Source organism: Monodelphis domestica, chromosome 2 (assembly GCF_027887165.1).
Source record: "Monodelphis domestica isolate mMonDom1 chromosome 2, mMonDom1.pri, whole genome shotgun sequence".
NCBI lineage: Eukaryota > Metazoa > Chordata > Mammalia > Didelphimorphia > Didelphidae > Monodelphis > Monodelphis domestica.
In genome coordinates, this window is record NC_077228.1 from 527,868,732 (window position 1) to 527,888,439 (window position 19,708).

At 43.2% G+C, this 19,708-nt stretch overlaps 1 protein-coding gene across 10 annotated transcripts in view; it reads left to right on the forward strand.

Moving 5' to 3' along the window:
- Nucleotides 1-19,708, forward strand: part of DGKG (diacylglycerol kinase gamma) — a 298,101-nt gene that overhangs the window by 271,224 nt on the left and 7,169 nt on the right. The window lies entirely within an intron of this gene.

Below are 19,708 nucleotides of genomic sequence, written 5' to 3' on the forward strand. Positions count from 1 at the left end.
AGCACTAGTAGTATTAACCTGACTCCTATTTCTAGGACAATTTTCCTCCTACTCTCCACTACAATCCCACATCCTCTCTCACTATTCTCTGTGCACCCTGTATGGCAGCTATAACTGGCCTCATTGCTCTTCTCCAAATATGTTCTTCTTTTCCCAGCTGTGTGCCTTTAGTTCCTGCAGGTCCCTTCACCTGACATGCTCCACTCCACTCTTAACTCTTCCCATCCAATTGCTCCCCACCCATCAAGGCTCATTTCAAACTTCATCTTATTCCAAGAACATTTTGCAACCTTATGTAAATAGTTGTTACCAGATCCAACAGAGCTTGACAATGAATTGGTCATGTGGTCTAAGGACTGGGCAGACGGATCTAATACTTTGTCAAAATGTCCAGTTGAAGTACTCCAGAGCACAACACAAATTACAGTAAGCATGAACATGTTTTTAATGGCCAGAGGCATGATGGGAGCCATGCATTGCAGCTTCCTCTAAATTTGAACCATGAACCATTAGAGTGGACCTCAGTACCCACCCTTATCCCCCAAAACCCATTAAGACTAGAAATTAGGGGGCATCTGGGTAGCTCGGTGAATTGAGAGCCAGGCCTAGAGATGGGAGATCCTAAGTTCAGATCTGGCCTCAGACACTTCCTAGCTGTATGACCCTGGGCAAGTCACCTGATCCCCATTGCCTAGCCCTTCCCACTCTTCTGCCTTGGAACCAATACACAGTATTGATTCCAAGATGGAAGGTAATGGTTTAAAAAAAAAAAGACTAGAAATTAAACAAATTGCCAATCTGCTTCACTAGAGATTTTTTTAACTAATGATATCTAAATCAAATAAGATTTCAAAAAGAAGAGAGTGTCATAGGCCCTGAGGACACAAAGACAAAAACTTGAAGCCATTCCTGCCCTCAAGAAGTTTCCATTCTACTGGACAGAAATAACATAGACAAAGTTGGAAAGGACTTCAAATATCATCTACCCTGACACCCCTATTTTACAGCTGAGGAAACTGGGAGTGATTTGTCCAAGATTGCACAGGGTTTAGACAGGCAGAGTCAAGATTCAAAAGCAGGTCCTCTGGCTCTCAGTCCAGCACTCTTCCCATGTCTTGTGTAAACAGATAATAATTTTAAAAACATATATATGTATATGATAAAGTACTGTGGAGTTTGGGGCTCTTGTAAAATATAACCCTTGAAATGAAGCTGCAAGAGGATGGTTGAGATGAGGAAGAAGGGCATTCCACACCTGAGGTACAAAGGTGTGGCGATGGGAGGGGACAACAAATGGACCAGCTTGGTTGGACCTTGTTGTCTATGAGGAGAAGTAATGTACTATCAGTCTGGGAAAAGAAATTGGAGCCAGAATGTAAATAATTTTAAATGCAAAATTGAGGGGATTTGGATTTCTTTTAACCCTTATGTCTTAGAATTGACATTTAGTTTCTAGTCTAAGGCAAAAGAGCAGTAAGGGCTAGGCAATAGGGGATTAGTGACATGCCCAGGGACACATAGCTAGGAAGTATCTGAGGTCAAATTTAAACCCAGGACTTTCCATCTCCAGGCCTGGCACTCTACTCATTGATCCACCTAGCTACATTGATCACATTTTATCTTGAGGCAACCAGTGAAGCTTATGGAGCAGAGTAGGGAAATGGTCAGATTTGTTCCTTAGGACATCAGTTTGGCAGCCTTTTGAAGGATAGATTGGAGAGGGGAAAGGCAGGATGCAGGATGGTTTATAGGAAGGGAAGAGAGGGAAAGAATATAGAAGCAGATGTTATAGGGACATCCTGCTAAAAGCAATGGGGAGGAGGTGTCAGCACCAACCTGTGCCCTCAACAACATCCCTGTCACCTGAATGGAAGCAGAATTCAGTGCAAAAGAGCTAAGGCTAGCCCAAATTAATCAACCAATACACATTTGTTAAGTGCCTACTATGTGCCAAGCACTGTACTTAATTCAGAGGGGGAAGCTAGGAGCCTCGTAAGTCTTGTTGTATTGCCCTCAATCCAATGGACTTTCCATCTTCCTTCCTCCCTGCTCATCATCTATTGTGTTTCTGTAGCTGTCTCTTCCTACAATTTGGCTTCAAATCCTTTAGAATGTGAGCTTCTTAAGATCTGGGATTGTCTTGGCTTGGATTTACATCCTCAGCACATAGAACATAATCAGTGCATAAGAAATGCTTTCTCACTCCTTCATTTATGTTATGTTCTCTGAATCTGGGCTGGTTTAGACTCCCCTCCAGCATGTCCTTTGTGCCCTGCCTTCAATACCAAGGTAGGCTACATTTGCAGGCACTCACCACTAATTGATGTCTTTTATTGCACATGGTGTACTTGGAGTTAGGGTTTCCTGAACTCTGAGGGCAAAGTTAGTTAAACCAAATAATACACCAATTAGTATTTTACCTTCGAGCCAAGAAAATCTAACACTCCTTTTTAACAAGACTGCTTGCTGAGAAGTCTTCCCTAATTACAAAGAACTGGGTAGAGGTTTACCCCACTTGCAGGCACCTGTTGACAGGCCTTCAGCCTTCTCCCTCAGCCTTCCAACATATCTGGGTCTTTGTCTTGGCTCCTTTGCTCTAAGGCACTATGACACAACAGAATGCTTGCTGGATTTGGAGTCAGAAGATCTAGATTCAAATTCTGCAACTGCTTTTAACTACCTCTGTGACTTTGGGCACTTCACCCAACCAGACCAGTTTCCTCAAATATTAAATTAGGAAATTGGACAAGATGGCCAATAGGTCCTGTTACCCTTACTATGGCCCTCCTTTATCCACAATACCTCAGGAAAGACATTTTCCCAAGTCTCCCCAACTTCCTAAAAAAGCCTCATTTGGGTCCTGTTCTGCACTGCTTTGCAGGAGCCTGGGTGTCTATGCATGATGGTGTTATACACCATCTCAGTGCCATTTCCTGGGAGTTCTCCCCTCTTGGGCTGCTCTCAGAGCCACACAAAATAGCTGGGTGAACCAGTAGCCAAACCCAAAAGGTAGAATTGTTTGGAGATGTGCAGTCTTAAACAGAGTATACTTTCAGTATAAAAGGTAGAGATGGGGGGAAAGCAGAGGGGGAAGATAACACTGCCAGCTCTCCTACTTCTATCACTTCCACCCCCATGGGGCTGGGGGAAAGGGAGCCTTCAAAGACACATGTATTCTGCTTTCCACTTCCCTTGGAACAAGATTCAACTGAGTATATTATACTAGCTTCCCCAGGTTGGGAAGCAACCATCAAATCCAACCCACTCTTGAATAAAGAATCCTCCTACAACCTCCTTCATTCGTGGTGGTCTAGCCTCTGTGCAAAGTTCTGAAGGGAAAGGGGATTAAGTCCCTCTGTTCCCTCCCCTTAAGAACAGCTCTCATGGTTAAGATTTCCTGCTGACCCCAACCCTGAATCTGCAAATCTGCCTCTGCCACTGTTCTCCACTGTTCTTGAGTCTGTCTTCTAAAACAGAACAAGTCTGGGTCTTCTTCTACTTTGGACAGTCATCCAAATACTTAAAGATAGTCAGAGTGGCTTGATGGATAGAGAGCCAGGCCTAGAAACAGGAGGTCTTGGGTTTGAGTCTAGCCTCATACGCTTCCTAGTTGGGTGACCCTAAGTAAGTCACTTAACCCCCACTGCCTAGCCTTTACCACTCTTCTGCCTTGGAATCAAGGAACAGTATTGATTCTAAGATGGAAGGTAAGGATTTTTTAAAAGATTTTGTTTGCTTTTTGTTTCCAAAGAAACCAGTTTCTACTTGACAGCATGGTTGTTTATTGAAATACTGGGTTATGTAGGTCCTCAGAAGAAATGTCAAAGAAAGAAAGGACCATATGGGTGGCAAGGTCCCTAGAGAAAGAGAAAACAGACGGAGAGAGACAGAGACAGAGATTTATAGCTAATAAGGAGTATTCTTAGCATGAGGGTTAGGAGCTAGCCCAGAAAGAGATTTTGTGGATTCATGTTTTATAATGTTCCCAAATCAGAGAAAGGCCAAGTGAACCTAGACCCATGTTGGTGAACCTATAGCATGCATGCCGGAAGGGGTTACTCCCTTCCCCCTCTCCACATATGCCTGAGGTCATTTCTCCCATCACCCACCTCTCTGCTCAGCAGCCAATGAAAGTGCCTCCTCCCTCCCCTGTCTGGGCTAAGGGAGTGGCTCACCTGCAGCATGAGGGTGCAGTTTGGGCACTCAGGCTCTGAAAGGTTCGCCATCACTCACCTAGACCAAAGAATATTGAGATAAAACTGAGTCTGTTAACCCAGTTAATGGGTCTAGATGGGACAGCACATCTCAAACCTTCCTTGGGCAACTCCAAGAAGGTATCTATTGACTCACCCCCTCACTGGTCTCACTGGGTATGGGAGGAGAGAGTCTCAGCAGAAAAGGAGAGTGAGCCAGCAAGGCATCCTCTGCATCCCCTCCCCTCCTCTCCTCAGTTTTATCTGCTTTATACAAGACTTCACAGTCAGACACATCCTAAACATATCCTCTCTTTCAACACCCACATTCTCTTACTTGCTCAAAATTATTGCCTTTTGTTGAAGAGTAAAGAGAACAAGGAAGTGGTCTATGAAGGAAGGCAGGGCTATAAACTACCTTCTTTCTCTCTCCAAAAACAAGGTAGCCCAGGGGAATAAGCCCTGGATTGGGAGTCAGAGGAGTCCAGATACTGCCACCTATTACCTGTGTGACCGGGGGCAAACCATTTAACCTCTCTGGACCTCAGTTTCTCTATCTGTTGAATAAGAGGATTGGATTAGATGGTCTCTAAAGTCTCTTACAGGTCTAAATATATGATATATGGCTCTCAATTTGGGGACCACTTCCCTCTTTCCATCCTTCATGGAGAAACAATATGGTGGCCCAATGATGCTAAATACTGAATATTTAAATTGTAGATTGGGTTTCCTCCCTTTCTCTCCTCATTTTCCATGCCATATTTTTTTCATGCTTGTCACTAAGGTGTAGTGGAAAGAGCCCTGGATGGGGAACCTGGCGATCTAGATTCTGACTGGTGTCACCATGACCAAATCTCTTCTCCTCTCTGACCCTCAGGTGGCTTATATAGAACATGAAGGGTTTGTTTTAAATGATCAAAGAAACCCCCTCCAGTTCTAAGCACCATCCGTGTGAAGTGCTCACAGTTGGCTGGTTGCTGACTTTATCAAAGAGAATTTCAGAAATCCTTCCCTTTATGAAATGGATTAGGGACTGTTTCCTCCATATAGGGAAATCCCAGATGAGAAAACTCCCTCTAACAGTGCAGGGTGATATCTGCTCTGCTATTTAAGTCTTTGTTCCCTCTGGTACTGAGAGTAAGTGACTAGCCAGAATCATGTACATAGTACGTGTCAGAGCCAAAGCTTGAATCCAGGACTTAATGATTTCTAGGTTACATCTCTATCCAGCGCACCATTGTTGCCCTTTTAAGTGGGAATAGGGACACTGAGAAAGAGTCATAGTGCCCGGATCTCTCTCACGGGGACCTTTCTGCATGTTTGCCTCAAAAGGTACCAGGGAATACCTATTGATTGACTAATGTTTTCTGGGTCAGGCACTCTCTCTTCCCACTCCATCTTTAACCCACTGGGATAGGGTTCCTCATGGAAAAGGGACTTTCTTAGGAAGCTCATGATTGGGTTCAGCAGTCATTTCCTGATCAAATATTTATTGTATGTAAGGCTTTGCACTTGCTGCTGAAAATATGAAAGGGAACAAGACAAGAATCCCTACGGAGATATGAAAAGGAGAGGGCCAAGCCTAGGACTAGGTGGATTGTGAGAAGCACCAAACTAAAGGAACAAACAAAACCATAAGGGCAATTCAAACTGTTGGCCTTGGAGTCCAGAGAGATCTGAGTTCAAATCCAGCCCCTGGCACTTACCAGCTGTGTGAATAGAGGCAATTCACTTCACCCCTATGATTTAACTACCTGCCTCATAAGGTTGTTGGGAGAAAAGTGTTTTGTAAACTTAAATAGAGTTTTCATTGTAAAACTTTTGTAAAATTTTACCAATAGATAATGAGAGACTTTCCTTCTCGGGAGTTCCCTATGCCAATAAAATCCCAGGCCTGGTAAAATCCACAGGAGAGGTCTGAGTGTGGCAGACCTGGCTGGTGCAGGATGAGGAGGAGACAAAGACCCACATCCTGCCATGATCCATGGACAGAGATGGGACCATGAGCGAGAAGAAGAGGTCGAGCTTCCCCTTAATCCCTTGGGCACTGATTAAAAGAGATCGATGAGAGTAAGGGAAGGAGCTGCATGGGGTCGGGCAAGACTTCCATGGCACTATCAGCAACCTGACATCATGGCCCCAGACATCCTGCCAGTACCTGAGAGTGAGCACTTGGAGACCCCAGAAAGGGCAGCGGATTGAAGCTGAGGCACAAAGAGATCCTCTTCGCCAATATTAGTTACCTCTTCTCATGCTATTAGACAAAAGGAGGAGAAGCAGCACAGTGTAGTGACAAAAATGATGAATGCAGAATCAGGAGGACCTGAGTTCAAATCCTCCTTCAGAGAATTAGTAGCTGTGTGATCCTGGAGGAATTATTCATTCTTTCTGAGTCTCAGTTTATACTTCTGTAAAATGAAGGAGTTGGACTCTATGACCTAAAGTCTCTCCTAGCTCTAAATCCATGAGCTTATAAATGCCCTCTGTTTCATTGTTTATCCAAAGAGAAGTCAGTCCCTAGTAAGAGTGGACTATGTGCCAGGCCCTGGAGGTGTAAAGATAAGAATAAAACTGTCCCTGGCCTCAAGGAGTACACATTCTTCCAGGGGAGACAACATGTTTACGTGCATATATATCTACCTATCTTCATATGTCTATATCAGTCTATACAGATATGTAGGTATATATCAGATAGATAGATAGACAGACAGACAGACAGACAGATAGATAGATAGATAGATAGATAGATATTTATTAAAGGAACATGGCAGCAAGGTGACAGAGTGGATAGAATGCTGAACCTGGTGTGAAAAAGGACTCCTGAGTCCCAGTCTGGCCTCAGAGACTTGGTATCTGTATGACCCTGGACAAGTCATTTACCTCTTTGGGCCTCAGTTTCCTCATCTGTAAAATGAACCAGAGAAGGAAGCAGCCAACCACTCCAAGATCTTGGCTAAGAAAACCCCAAATGGAGTCACAAAGAAGTGGACACAACTGAAATGACTGAACAACAAAACAAAGGGAATGTATGCATATATATAAGGCATATATATATGAATATATACACATACATTTCTAAAAAACAGTGACATCTCCCTTCTTTAAATGCATATTTGTATACATGCATGTATGTGTCTTTATGTACATATGTGTGTATGCATAAATATATATAAATACTCATAGAGAAGGAAAACCAATGGATCTACCTCTTTGCTAACTGGGATTCAAACACAAGTCCCATTTCTTTCTTTTCTTGACATATCATAATAACAATATCTTTCGTTCAGATGCTGCCTAGAAGCTGGTCTCTGGCAGACTAGCTGCTCTGGATAAGCCCTAGGACAGAGCCAAAAATAAGCCCCAAAGCAGGTGTAGGTGGGACAAAACCCCAGCTCCATTCAGGTCATTAGAGAGGAATCCACTCAAAAGTGAACCACATCCAACTGCAGAGAAGCGAAGGCTCTGGGCATCAAACTTGGCACTCGGGTATCATGAGTTAATGTTCAAAGGAAGAAGAAGCCACTTTGGGATCGAGGAAATCATGAAAGACTTCATGGAAGGAGTGGTGTATGAGCTGAGCCTTGGAGGGTTTCAACAAGTGGAGATGGAAGGGAACAGCAAATCTATGTTTGTAGAATAGCCTAGAGTTAAAGATGGCACCCTAGAAGCCAACTGGTCCAATTCCCTCTCTCACTGAACAAAACACAGAGGGGGGAAATATGGATAATGTTTGAGGAAAGGTGAGATGTCCAGATGGATCATAGAGTATGTGAACGGAAGCTATAGGCAATTACAAAGAAATATTTGAGGGGCCTTGAATGCCAGGCTATGGGATCTAGACTTTATTCAACTGCCACTGAATATATTTTGAATAAAGACCAATTTGAACTATACTATTTTTTCAACTGGGCCTGCCATTTCATCAATATAGGGAACTCCCAATAAGGAAATTCCCTGCACCAATGCAGCTTGGAGTTTGGAGAGATTCCTGAAACTTTGGAAAGCTAAGTGGGTCACCCTCCCAGCCCTCTGTACATTAGCAAGATTAATCTGGCAAGCAATCTTCAGGATGAATTGAGGTGGCTACAGACTAGAAGTCAAAAGAACAGCTGGAAAGCTTTTGAGAAGTAACAAAGGCCCGACCTAGAAGGGAGATGGAAACCAAGGCTGTGGAGGGAAGTGATGTTAAGCTTGTCGCATCCTGGCCTGCTCCTCCCTTCCCAGTCTTCTTCTACATTACCCCCATCCAAGAACTTGGTTCTTCTTGCACTTTCCCACCCAACGCCCCATCTTCCATCTCCAATTCCCATGTGATTACACTGACTATCCCTCATAGGCCTAAAATGCACATCCTCATCACCTCCATTTTTGGTCCCTCCATCCCTAACTATCTTATACAATACCTGTCTCATTTTGACCTGGCTACCCTCAGTTTGTGTTACATTTTTATCTATATAGTTTATACTTTATATATATATATATATATATATATATATATTAGTTTATTTTTATAGTTTATACACATTTTTGTATTTGTCGTCCCTCCAACAGACTGTAAACAGTTTGAGAGCAGGGGCAGGCCTTGTTTTGTGCGCCTTTATGTAGTTGGTACCTGGCCACAATACCTAGCACATAGTAAGAAGGTGCTTAATAAATGTTCCATGATAGATTTCAACACCTCATTTCCATCAAGAATCAGCAGAAACATCACCTTTTACTTGAAGCCTTCCATGATTTCCAATCCATCCCCCTAACTCCCTAGTTCCCTTCTTTTTAAGTCATCTTATATCTTTAGTTCATAAGCCCTAGACTCACTCTTCCATAGGTCCTAGACTTGCTCTTCTGTAAGCCCTAGACATGCTCTTCCATAGGCCCTGGACTCACTCTTCCATGGGTCCTAGACTCACTCTTCACCCTGGACTCACTCTTCTGTAGGCCCAAGACATGCTCTTCCATAGGCCCTGGACTCACTCTTCCATGGGCCCTAGACTCATTCTTCCATAGGTCCTGGACTCACTCTTCTGTAGGCCTTAGACATGCTCTTCCATAGGCCCTGGACTCACTCTTCCATGGGCCCTAGACTCATTCTTCCATAGGTCCTGGACTCACTCTTCTGTAGGCCCAAGACATGCTCTTCCATAGGCCCTGGACTCACTCTTCCATGGGTCCTAGACTCACTCTTCACCCTGGACTCACTCTTCTGTAGGCCCAAGACATGCTCTTCCAGAGGCCCTGGACTCACTCTTCCATGGGTCCTAGACTCACTCTTCACCCTGGACTCACTCTTCTGTAGGCCCAAGACATGCTCTTCCAGAGGCCCTGGACTCACTCTTCCATGGGCCCTAGACTCATTCTTCCATAGGCCCTGGACTCACTCTTCTGTAAGCCCTAGACATGCTCTTCCATAGGCCCTGGACTCACTCTTCCATGGGCCCTGGACTCACTCTTCACCCTGGACTCACTCTTCTGTAAGCCCTAGACATGCTCTTCCATAGGCCCTGGACTCACTCTTCCATGGGCCCTGGACTTGCTATTCCAACCCATGTACCAGCAGGTTGAGATCCTCAGGAAATAAAAGGATGATTGCTCCATTTGACCCTGCTACTAGCACACTCAGTTCCATGCCAGACAATTAAAAGACTTGTCATCACCACACAGGAGGCCCATTGGGGAAAAGTCTAGATGAGGGGCTCAAGAGCTCTTTGGGCATTTCAGGAAACAGACTCACTAAACCCCCGAGCCTCCATTCCATTTGTTCTTCCATCATTGGCCCATCTCCACATTTTGCCTACATTGTCTCTCCCATAAAAGGTCAGCACCTTGAGCAGGACCATCTTGCTTTCATCTTTGCATCTCCAACTCTACAAAGTGTCTGATGAGTAGAAGGTGGACAGCATGATGATACTGTGGGTAGAGCATTGAACTGGAAGTCAAGAAGGGCTGAGTTTGGAGCAACTCAGTGGCTCAGTGGATAGAGACCCAGACCTAGAGATGAGAGGTCCAAGAATCAAACTGGGCCTCAGACACTTTCTAGTTGTCTGACCCTGGGCAAGTCACTTAACTAGTTTCCATTGCTCTAACCACTCTTCTGCCTTGGAACCAAAACTTAGTATTGATTCTAAGATAGAAGGAAGGAGAGAGAGACAGAGACAGAGAGAGAGAAGGCCTGAGTTGAAATTCTGCCCCAGGCACTAGCATATCACAATTTCTCTCAGCTTCAGTTTCCTCATCTGCAAAATAGGAATGATAATAGCATCTACCCCAGAGTTGTTGTGAGGCTTAGATGAGCTAACATATGAAAGGATTTGGCAAACCTTAAAGGACTATATAGTGCTAATAAGCTAGGAATTATTATTGTTGTTGTTCTTATTATGGGGTTTGGGATTTTTTATTTCAGTTGTTTCAATTCATGTTTGATTCTTCATGACTCCTTTTGGGATTTTCTTGGCAGAGGTACTAAAGAGTTTGCCATTCGCTTTTCCAGCTCATTTCACAGAACAGGAAACTGAGACCAACAGGGTGAAGTGACTTGCCCAGGGTCACACAGCTAGGAAGTGATTTGAACGTAGGACCTCCGGTCTGCAGGCCTGGCCCTCTATCTACTGAGCCACCCAGCTGCCCCAGCTGGCTAGACTTGCCGGTGATCTTCAACCTGAAAGCAGCTCCTCTCCATGCTTTCTGCCTGGTCTGGACTTTCGACAACCCTTCTCTCCTAATGCTTTCCCATGTAGCCCACATCAGGAGCTCTTGCCAGGAATATGTCACCCGTCTGAACCCCAAAAAGCAGAATGCTATTCAACCACAGAGCCAGCCAGTGCTATGCTGGCTCCCTCCCTAGTCAAAGGAGCACAGACTGGAGTCAAAGGTTTTGGGGTTCATACACCACCTCTGACACTACCTGTGGGATGTTGGACAAATGACTCAAACTCTCTGCCTCGGTTTCCTTCCCCTTGACAAAGGGCCAGTGGGTCTGAAGATCTGGGTGGCACAGGAATTCTGGGTTCCTTCACAAAAGGGATGGGGGAGGGGTGGTGGTGAATGTCTAGCCAGGAAATGGAAAAAAGGGGGAAGGACATTGGCAAGAAGGGTAGGAAAAAGGGCACCTGGCGGTGTTTGCTCTACTAAGCCCTCCAGGGTCTAGGTGGTTTCTGAATAAACTATTATTGTTCAGTCTTTTCAGACATGTCTGACTCTTTGTAACTCCATTTGGAGTTTTCTTGGCAAAGATACTGGAGTGGTTTGCCATTTCCTTCTCCAGTTCATTTTACAGATGAGGAAACTGAGGCAAACAGAGTTGAGTGACTTGCTCAAGGTCACACAGCTAGTGAGTAGCTGAGGCCAGAATCGAACTCAGATCTTCCTGATTCTAGACTCAGGACTCTATCACTGTACCAACTGGTTATTTAGGAGGCCTTGATGTCAATTGCCACCTCTGTCATGTTTCTCCTCCCCCTTTTCCTCCCTCCATCCATCCATCCCTCACTGCCTTTCAGCCCTGTCACTGTTCTGGAATGAGCAGGAAAAATAAAGGAGGCAATCCATTTCCAAGTGTCTGATCCTATGATTTCATCCTCCATATGCCATCTTGTTCATTGCTGTCAATGTTTCGCCCACCACCCTGTGATGTGAGTGCCAATGACTCCTAGTGTTTTACTAAGATGGAGACTCCAGATTCTCATCAATATATAGCTAGGTAATAAATACAACAGGGAGAAGACACAGACTGCCAAAACCATTACTAGCTGAGCTAGAGGAGGATCCCAGGAGACTGTATGTTCTGGTTTTTCGTCTCTGCCCTAAGAGGATTATCAATAGGAGCCAGGCCAGAAAATGTCCTGGCCCCTGATTGCTGTCTCGGACTTGGGAGGCAATGAAGAGCCAATCTAGCACATACATGCCAAAAGAAACTTTGCCACCCACACACAGGGAGGCAGCACGGCGCAGTGGGAATGACTCTGGGTCTAAACTCTAAAGAACCAAGTTCAGATCCTTCTTCACCACTCACTATCTATGGGACCTTCGGCAAATTCATGAGCCTTTCTGGGCCTCAGTTTCTCCATTTGTAGAAAGAGGAAGTCAGACCAAATGATTTCTAAGGTCTTTTCTACCTCAAAATAATTATATAAAAGATTCTAACATCTAGGTTTCCACCCAAGCAATGGAGAGAAAGTGGAGAGTGGAAATTTTAGATTTGCTATAAGGAAAGTTTCTAAGCATTAAAGTAATCCAAAAGTGGAATGGTTTGTCTTAAGAAGCTGTTGGTTGATGGAAGGTGTTGAGATCAAATCAGATACTTCCCAGCTGTGTGACCCTGGGCAAGTCACTTAATCTCCATTGCCTAGCCCTTTACCACTCTTCTACCTTGGAATTAATACACAGTATTGACCTTAAGATGGAAGGAAAGGGTTAAAATAGAGTGTGGATTTCCCTTCACTGGAAGTGATCCTCTTCAAACAAAGGCTAGATGACCATTTGTTGGGGATGGTATAAAGAGTATCCTTGTGTACTCCATAGCCCAAGAAGTCGCCTCTCACAAGGGTCTCTAAATGTAGTTTTGCCCATGAAGAGGAGAGAGTGTCTGACCTTACTAAAAAAGGCAGTCAGAGAGTGCCCACTCTCTTTCTCTCATTGTGTGTCTCTCTGTCTCTCTCTGTCTCTGTCTCTCTATCTGTCTGTCTCTGCCTCTTTCTCTTCTTCTCTCTCCTTCTCTCTGTCTGTCTCTGTCTTTCTCTTCCTCGTCTCTGTCTCTCTCTGTCTCTCTGTCTCTCTCTGTCTCTCTGTCTCTGTCTTTCTCTCTTTCTCTCTCTCTCTCTTTCTCTCTCCCTCTCTCTCTCCCCACCCTTTTTCCCCTTCCCTGCCACAGAGAAATCTCTAAACCAAAGCTTAGGTATTATTCAGGTCTAAGTATAAATAAGTAATAAGATTCTTCTAGAAAAGTATTCAATAAATACCTAAATATTACCTTAAATAAATAAACAGGTATTTCTTTTCTCTCCCATATAAACTTCTAAAGATATCTCAGAGACACACATGGTGGGGAAATAGCAAACATCTCAGCCTATTAAACTCATTCTCTGCCCAAGGGAGGCAGAGTTGAATTGAATTGAAAGAGTTGAATTTTCCATCTGCACTTATATCAGCTTTTCTCTGTCCAAGCAACTCATCCCGCCCAGTTTTCTTGCCCATTTCGGCTCAAGTTTCCTTTCCCCTATAACAGTAAGATCTTCCTGGAGGTGGTAAGAATCATCTCGAAGAACATTTCCTCTCTGGTCAGCTGATGCCTGACTCTGAACTTCTGGAACTCTTGACCTATAGGGTTACCACTAAAACTGGAAATGCCCATTTCTTGAGATTATTTAGGGTAGGAAACAAGCAGAAGAGGGAAGTCGGGGACTTGAAGTCCCACCATAGACTAACCTAGCCAAGCAGACATCATTGACCCATGCTTCTTAAAGAAGTCAAATCATTATTGCCATTGTCCTTCGGACTCAGAGGAAATAAATCTTCTCTCCCTCTTGCTGGAAGTCCAAAGGAGAGAACTCTAGAAAAGGGTCCAAAATGAGAGATGGGGGCATTTTTCCTTGATGATCTTCTACTTTCTAATGGTGGATGTCCCCCCACGACTCTGTCTTGAGCCCTTTTCTCCCTCGATACTGTTTTGCTTAGTGATTTCTCAGCTCCTAAGAATTCACTGAGCATCTCTGTGCAAATTATTCTCACATCTATTTAGCCCTAACTTCTCTCTTAACCTCCAGTTTTACATCTCCAAATGCTTCTTTCATGTCTCAAACTAGATGTCCTATAGTTATCTTAAACATAATGTCCAAAATTGAATTCAATATCTTCACACACTCTCACACCCCAAACCCTCCTGTCTTCCTAACTTCCCTATCATGGTCAGAGTTGGCACCAACATTCTCTCAGGTCTCCCAGACTAACAACCCAGGTGTCACCATCAACTCCTCACCCTTACCTCATCCCCACCATAACCCATATTTTGCCAAGTCCTATAGATTTTACCTTTGTAATATCTCCTATATATGTTCCCTTCTTTCCTGGCCAAGCTATTACCTTGGTACAGACCCTCATCACTTCACACCTGGACAACTGGACTAATCCATTGATTTGTCCTCCCTGTCTTAAGTCTCTCCCAATCCATCCCCCATTCACTATCAAAATGATCTTCCTAAAGTATAGTTCTAACCACATCACTTTTATTCAATCAACTCCAGTGGATTCCTATCACCTCCAGGATCAAATATAAAAGAGACTGTTTTTAAGCCCTTCACATAACTGATTCTTTCCAGTCTTTACCATCTGCTTACAGTCTTCTCCCTGAATCTACACCACCATCTAGTATCTCTGATCTCCTTGTTATTCCTCAAACAAGACACACCATCTTCTGATTCGTGCATCTTCTCTGGCTGTGCCTGGAATTCTCTCCCTCCTTGTCTCTGCCTCCTACCTACCCAGGCTTTCTTCAAGTCTCTCTTAAAACCCCACTTTCTCCAAGAAGATTTTCCCAACTCCCCTTAATTCCTCCACGAGTATCTCCAAGGATCATTGCTTGCAAGTTGTCTCCTGTCTCCCCATCAGATTGTAAACTACTTGAGGGCAGGAACTGTTTTTGTCTCTCTTTGTATCCTAAGCACAGTGCCTAGCACATGGCCGCAGCAGACCCTTAATAAATGCTTGAATTCTCTCCATCTCTTCTCCCACCTCTCTCTTTCCCCTTCTTCTTCCTTCTCTCCTTCTTTCCATACCTCTCAGCTCTCTTTTCCCCCTCTCCTCTCTACTCCTTTCCTGCCTCCTTCTTTCTCCACCTTCTTTCCTTTTCCTCTCTCTCTCTCCTGTCTTCTCCCTCTCTCTCCCCCATGGGGCCATTGTCCTTGAAGATTAAGGTAGTACCTGAATGACCCAGTAAGTTCCTCCAAATGCTGATTCAAATCTCTTTGTTCAGCTTTGTTCAAAGGGGAACTAATTAAATTACTGGAGATTTAGACATTCATTGTTCACTGGCTCAGAACTCCTTCAGAGAGCCAAAGGCTTTCTACTAAACAAGCTTTTCTCCTTTCATGATTTTTTATAATGATGGGAGTTTCTCGAGATTTGGGGTGGGGGATGGAAGAACTAGGAAAAGAATAAAAAGGCAAGTCAAAGGAATAGAGGAAAGCTGCCCAGTGATCCTAGGAAAGATCAGCTAAATTTGTCACCAAATGATGCCCATCAAAATTAACCAGTTGATCATGCCAGCGCTGATATATCTATGGTCAAAATAACTTTTTAAACTATCCCCACTAAATTGAACTATATTAAGAACTCAGCTATCAAGGAAATCCATTTTTATATCTGTTAAAGAAGAGTAAACTCAAGCATTTTGTCAAGCTAATTCATTTCCCCTTCTTTGACAACCATTAGCTATGTTGGCCTTGATCAGTCTACCATTAGAATGCAAGCCAACGACCACAAGAGGAGTAGACATTGTACCCTCTCCCTCACCAATGGGTCTCAGACAGGCCTGGGGTTGGGTCATATCACCCAAAAGAAGGTTCAGGTTCTTTTGCCTCATTGTCCCTTTGGTTATGCCCTCATGCAAACCCTGCATGGCATAGCCCCAGTAGACCCTTTCTCATTAGTGTTTCCTGAGGTACAACCTGCCATCCAACCCCAATTTGTTGTTGTTCAATCATTTCAGTCCTGTCCGACTCTTCATGACCTCATTTGGGGTTTTCTTGACAGAGAAACTGGAGCAGTTTGCCAATTCCTTCTCCAATTCGTTTTACCTATGAGGAAACTGAGGCAAACAGGGTGAAGTATCTTGCCCACTGCACCACCTAACCACCCCTTCCAACCCTCATTCAGAGGCATACAACAATGATAGACAACATGCCCCAAATACTCCCTAAGCAGACTTTCCTTGGTGCCTTCCCTAACCTGTTCCCTGAGGCCAGAAGCCCAGTTCTCCTTATCTTCCCTTGTGGGATTCGTGCCCATCTTTTAAAATATAATTCAAATCGTCCTCCCTCCAGGAAGGCCTCTCTGATTCTCCTGGCAGCAACAACAGCCTATTCCACGGTCCTTACATGGTATTTGTTTGGCCTGCTTCGCACATAACACACCATCCACTGTATCCATGTTTTTGCACAGACTGGACGCTAGAGAGTCAGACAAAAATGAGACAGTCCCTGGCCTCAAGGGGTTTACAGTCCAAATCATTGCCCAGTTGCTAGTCTTCTCCCTAACCAAAAACTTCCTTACTTCTACCTTGCAGAAGCTCTGATTTCATTCAATGCTCAACTCAAGCATCACTTTCTGCATATTGCTCCCAGTTGTCAGAACTTCCTCTTAGAAAAAAAGACAAAAAGAAGCCATTAAGTTTATATTTATTTGGACATATTTTTATGCGCTTATTAGTGTACACGATGTTTCCCACTCCACCTCCTCCGAGCTCTTTAAGGGACTTTTCATCTGAATTCCCAGCCCGTAGAGGGCTCTTAAAATGGTCGGTTGATTATCCAAGTATATGTCACTTCCTGCCCACTCTAATATTCACTCCTTGAACACAAGCACTTCATCTTTTTTTTTTCTTCCTATCCCAAGAGCCTAACAGCCTCTGCTTGGCAAACTGAGTTGGGCGTGCACCTCACCAATGACCTCTCATCATGTATTATTGTCTGTCGATGTCATATTGTCCTATGGCCCAGCCCTTCCCAGATTGAGAGCTCTACGAGGACAAGGACCATGCCTAGGGCTGATTCCCAATCTCTGCCATCTCTCTACCCTTGGCAGGCTCTGAAGAAAGATACACTATAATGGTTGAGTCATGATAGCCGTGCTTCCCAAATTCCCTAGGCAGGTCCCAATTTGAAGAAATACATGTACTTGTGTTCATACATGTCTGTGTATCTATGTACACGTGCTTATACATGTCTATGTGTGTCTATATACATCAGATTCTTGTATGTAATATGTGTTGATAGTGAGGCTATGTGTATTTTGTACGTGTGTGTATACACATGTATGTGATGTGTTTTGCATACATGTGTGTATACATTTTATAGTGTTTTTAACAATGGCTTGAAAAAGAAAGAAAATTCTTGGTCCAACCAAGTGTCCTACTTGAGGTGGGGAGCAATATTGGACAGTAGGGTCAATGTAACAATGAGCATTGCATAGAAAATTTGGAAGGAAATTTCCTGCTCTTCTGCTTCTGGTTTGGAGTTCTAGATGGAGTTATGATAGGAGGTTTCATCTCTCTTCCTGACACCAACCTTCAATTCTGGTGACACTCTCACAAGGAAAATATTCTAGCACATTGCAAACCCTGAAGAAGGCTGAGTAAAAGAGAGACTTCCAGGCATATCTGTGAAGGATTCTTGCCAACATGGTGTAAAAGCAACCAGGCAAAAAGTAGTAAAAGAAAAACGCAGCAGCTCCAGAGAGTTGGAGTTTACGAGGGTGGGTGGGGTGGGCAAAAAGCCTTGGTAGGAGAAATGTGGCTTAAAAAATTTTTATCTAGGCTATCTTAAAAATTTGAGAGGCTCTTCTCCAACTAGTGGTTGCCATCAATGTAAAAGTTAAAATTAAACAATATTATATGTATATAATAATATTATATTTTAAGAGATTTATTAATAATCATTAGAAATTAAGTAATAAAGAAGATACAAAATAAAGACCACATGCCCATGGCTGGTTAGTCATTTTTTAGTCAATCCCACTCACCACCATCAATGCTCAGAGAGAGGGAGCCTCCAAAGCCCACGCCCTTTATCCTCTGTCTACAGGAAGTACATAATGACAGGAAGTCAGTGGGCTCTTGGGATATGTAGTTCTTTTTTAGGGTAACAGAATTTCCAATCATACATTGGGAAGCCACTATCCTGCTCAGAAAGGAGAAGGGGGAGGAATGAATCATTAGTCTCTTCTATGGTTTTCACACTCTTGCCTACCATACTACACCAGATCTTTTCTGATGAATTAAGTACCTACTATGCACTAGGCACTAGGGAGTCACAGACAGAATTGAGATAGTCCCTGCCCTCAAGGAGTTTTTCAGCCTAAACCATTGCCCATTTCCTAATCCTCTCCCCAACAAAAACCTTTTGTGTATATTTTATATTAATTTTTTAATCTCTTTCCTCCAGTCCTTTTTGGTTTTTTGACTTCATATCACTAGGCTCTAGCACATAATAGGTGGTATTAGTAAATGACATGGAATCCTGAGAGTAAAAATCTTGACAAATATATTGTTTTCCTGCCTTAGGTTTAGACTTGAAATAAAGTTGCATTATAGCAAAAGAGAACTCTGCTATCCCAAAAAAGAGCCATGACTAATGGCTCTCCCAAAGCATCCTGTCCTCCCCTGAATGAGCATGAGTATGAGATTTTGTTTAATATTTAAGGAAATAACTTCAGGAAGTCATGTGAATTAGTCTATATTATTCTACCTTCAAGGGAACAGAGAGGGGATCCTCACTATGTCAAAGAAATTAAGTGGAAATCAGTGGATCTTTGCTTTAAAGTCAAAAAGGACCCTAGTGATCATCTAGTTCACTCCCTTCATTTGGCAGGGAAGAGAATTGAGGCCACTTCCATTCTTCCAGGCTGCCAAAGGCTATGGGGATTTGGTAATAAGATCATAGATTGAGGACCAGAAGAGCCCTTAGAGGTCATGTAGGCCAGCCCTCTCATTTTTACAAATAAGGAAACTGAGGTCAAGGACAGTAACGTGACTTGGCCAAGATTATTCAGATATTATTTGGCAAGGCTTGAATCTTTGGCCAGGTTTTACATTGGTACCTTAGCAAAATGGAAACATTTATTGATTTTTCACATGATTCCTAGTACATAGGAGGTATTTACTAAGTGCTGGTTGATAGGCTGATTTGTTGATTGATAAAATTTTGAGTCAAAAGCTAAAAATTTGAAAGAATAGAAAATTTCTGTTGGAGAAATAAAGAGAAATTGGTGAACTTTGATCAGTGATCCTGGGAAAAGATCCTTTGGGATAGTCTTCAGTTCCAATGAGTTATGATCTCTAAAGTTGTACTTTGTAGTTGGCATTATATCTACTTCTGCCTTCTTCCATTGCCTAGATCACTCTCTCCCTTTCTCTATTTCTTTGAATTCCTCACTCTACTCAATACTCATTTCAAGTCTCCTAAAAAAAGACCTTTCTCCAACTGTCTAATTATTGGCACTCCCCACTTTACTACCCCCCCAAAATAAATTGTTTTGTGTTTACTTTCTTTATATTCCATAGTATCTTAGCTGTGGTGTCTTTTTTCTATGTAGAATGTAAGCTCCCTAAGGGCAGGGACTACTTTGTTTTTATCTTTATATCTTCAGTACCTGCTTTGGTACCTGATACCTTCCATGGCTAATGTTAATGGTTGCTCTTTAAAAGCAAGAACAATTACATTTTTGTCTTTATATCTCCAGTGACTAGGATATTGCCTGGTACACAGTGAAATTCAATAAGTGCTCTTTTAATTGAATCACATTGAACTGAT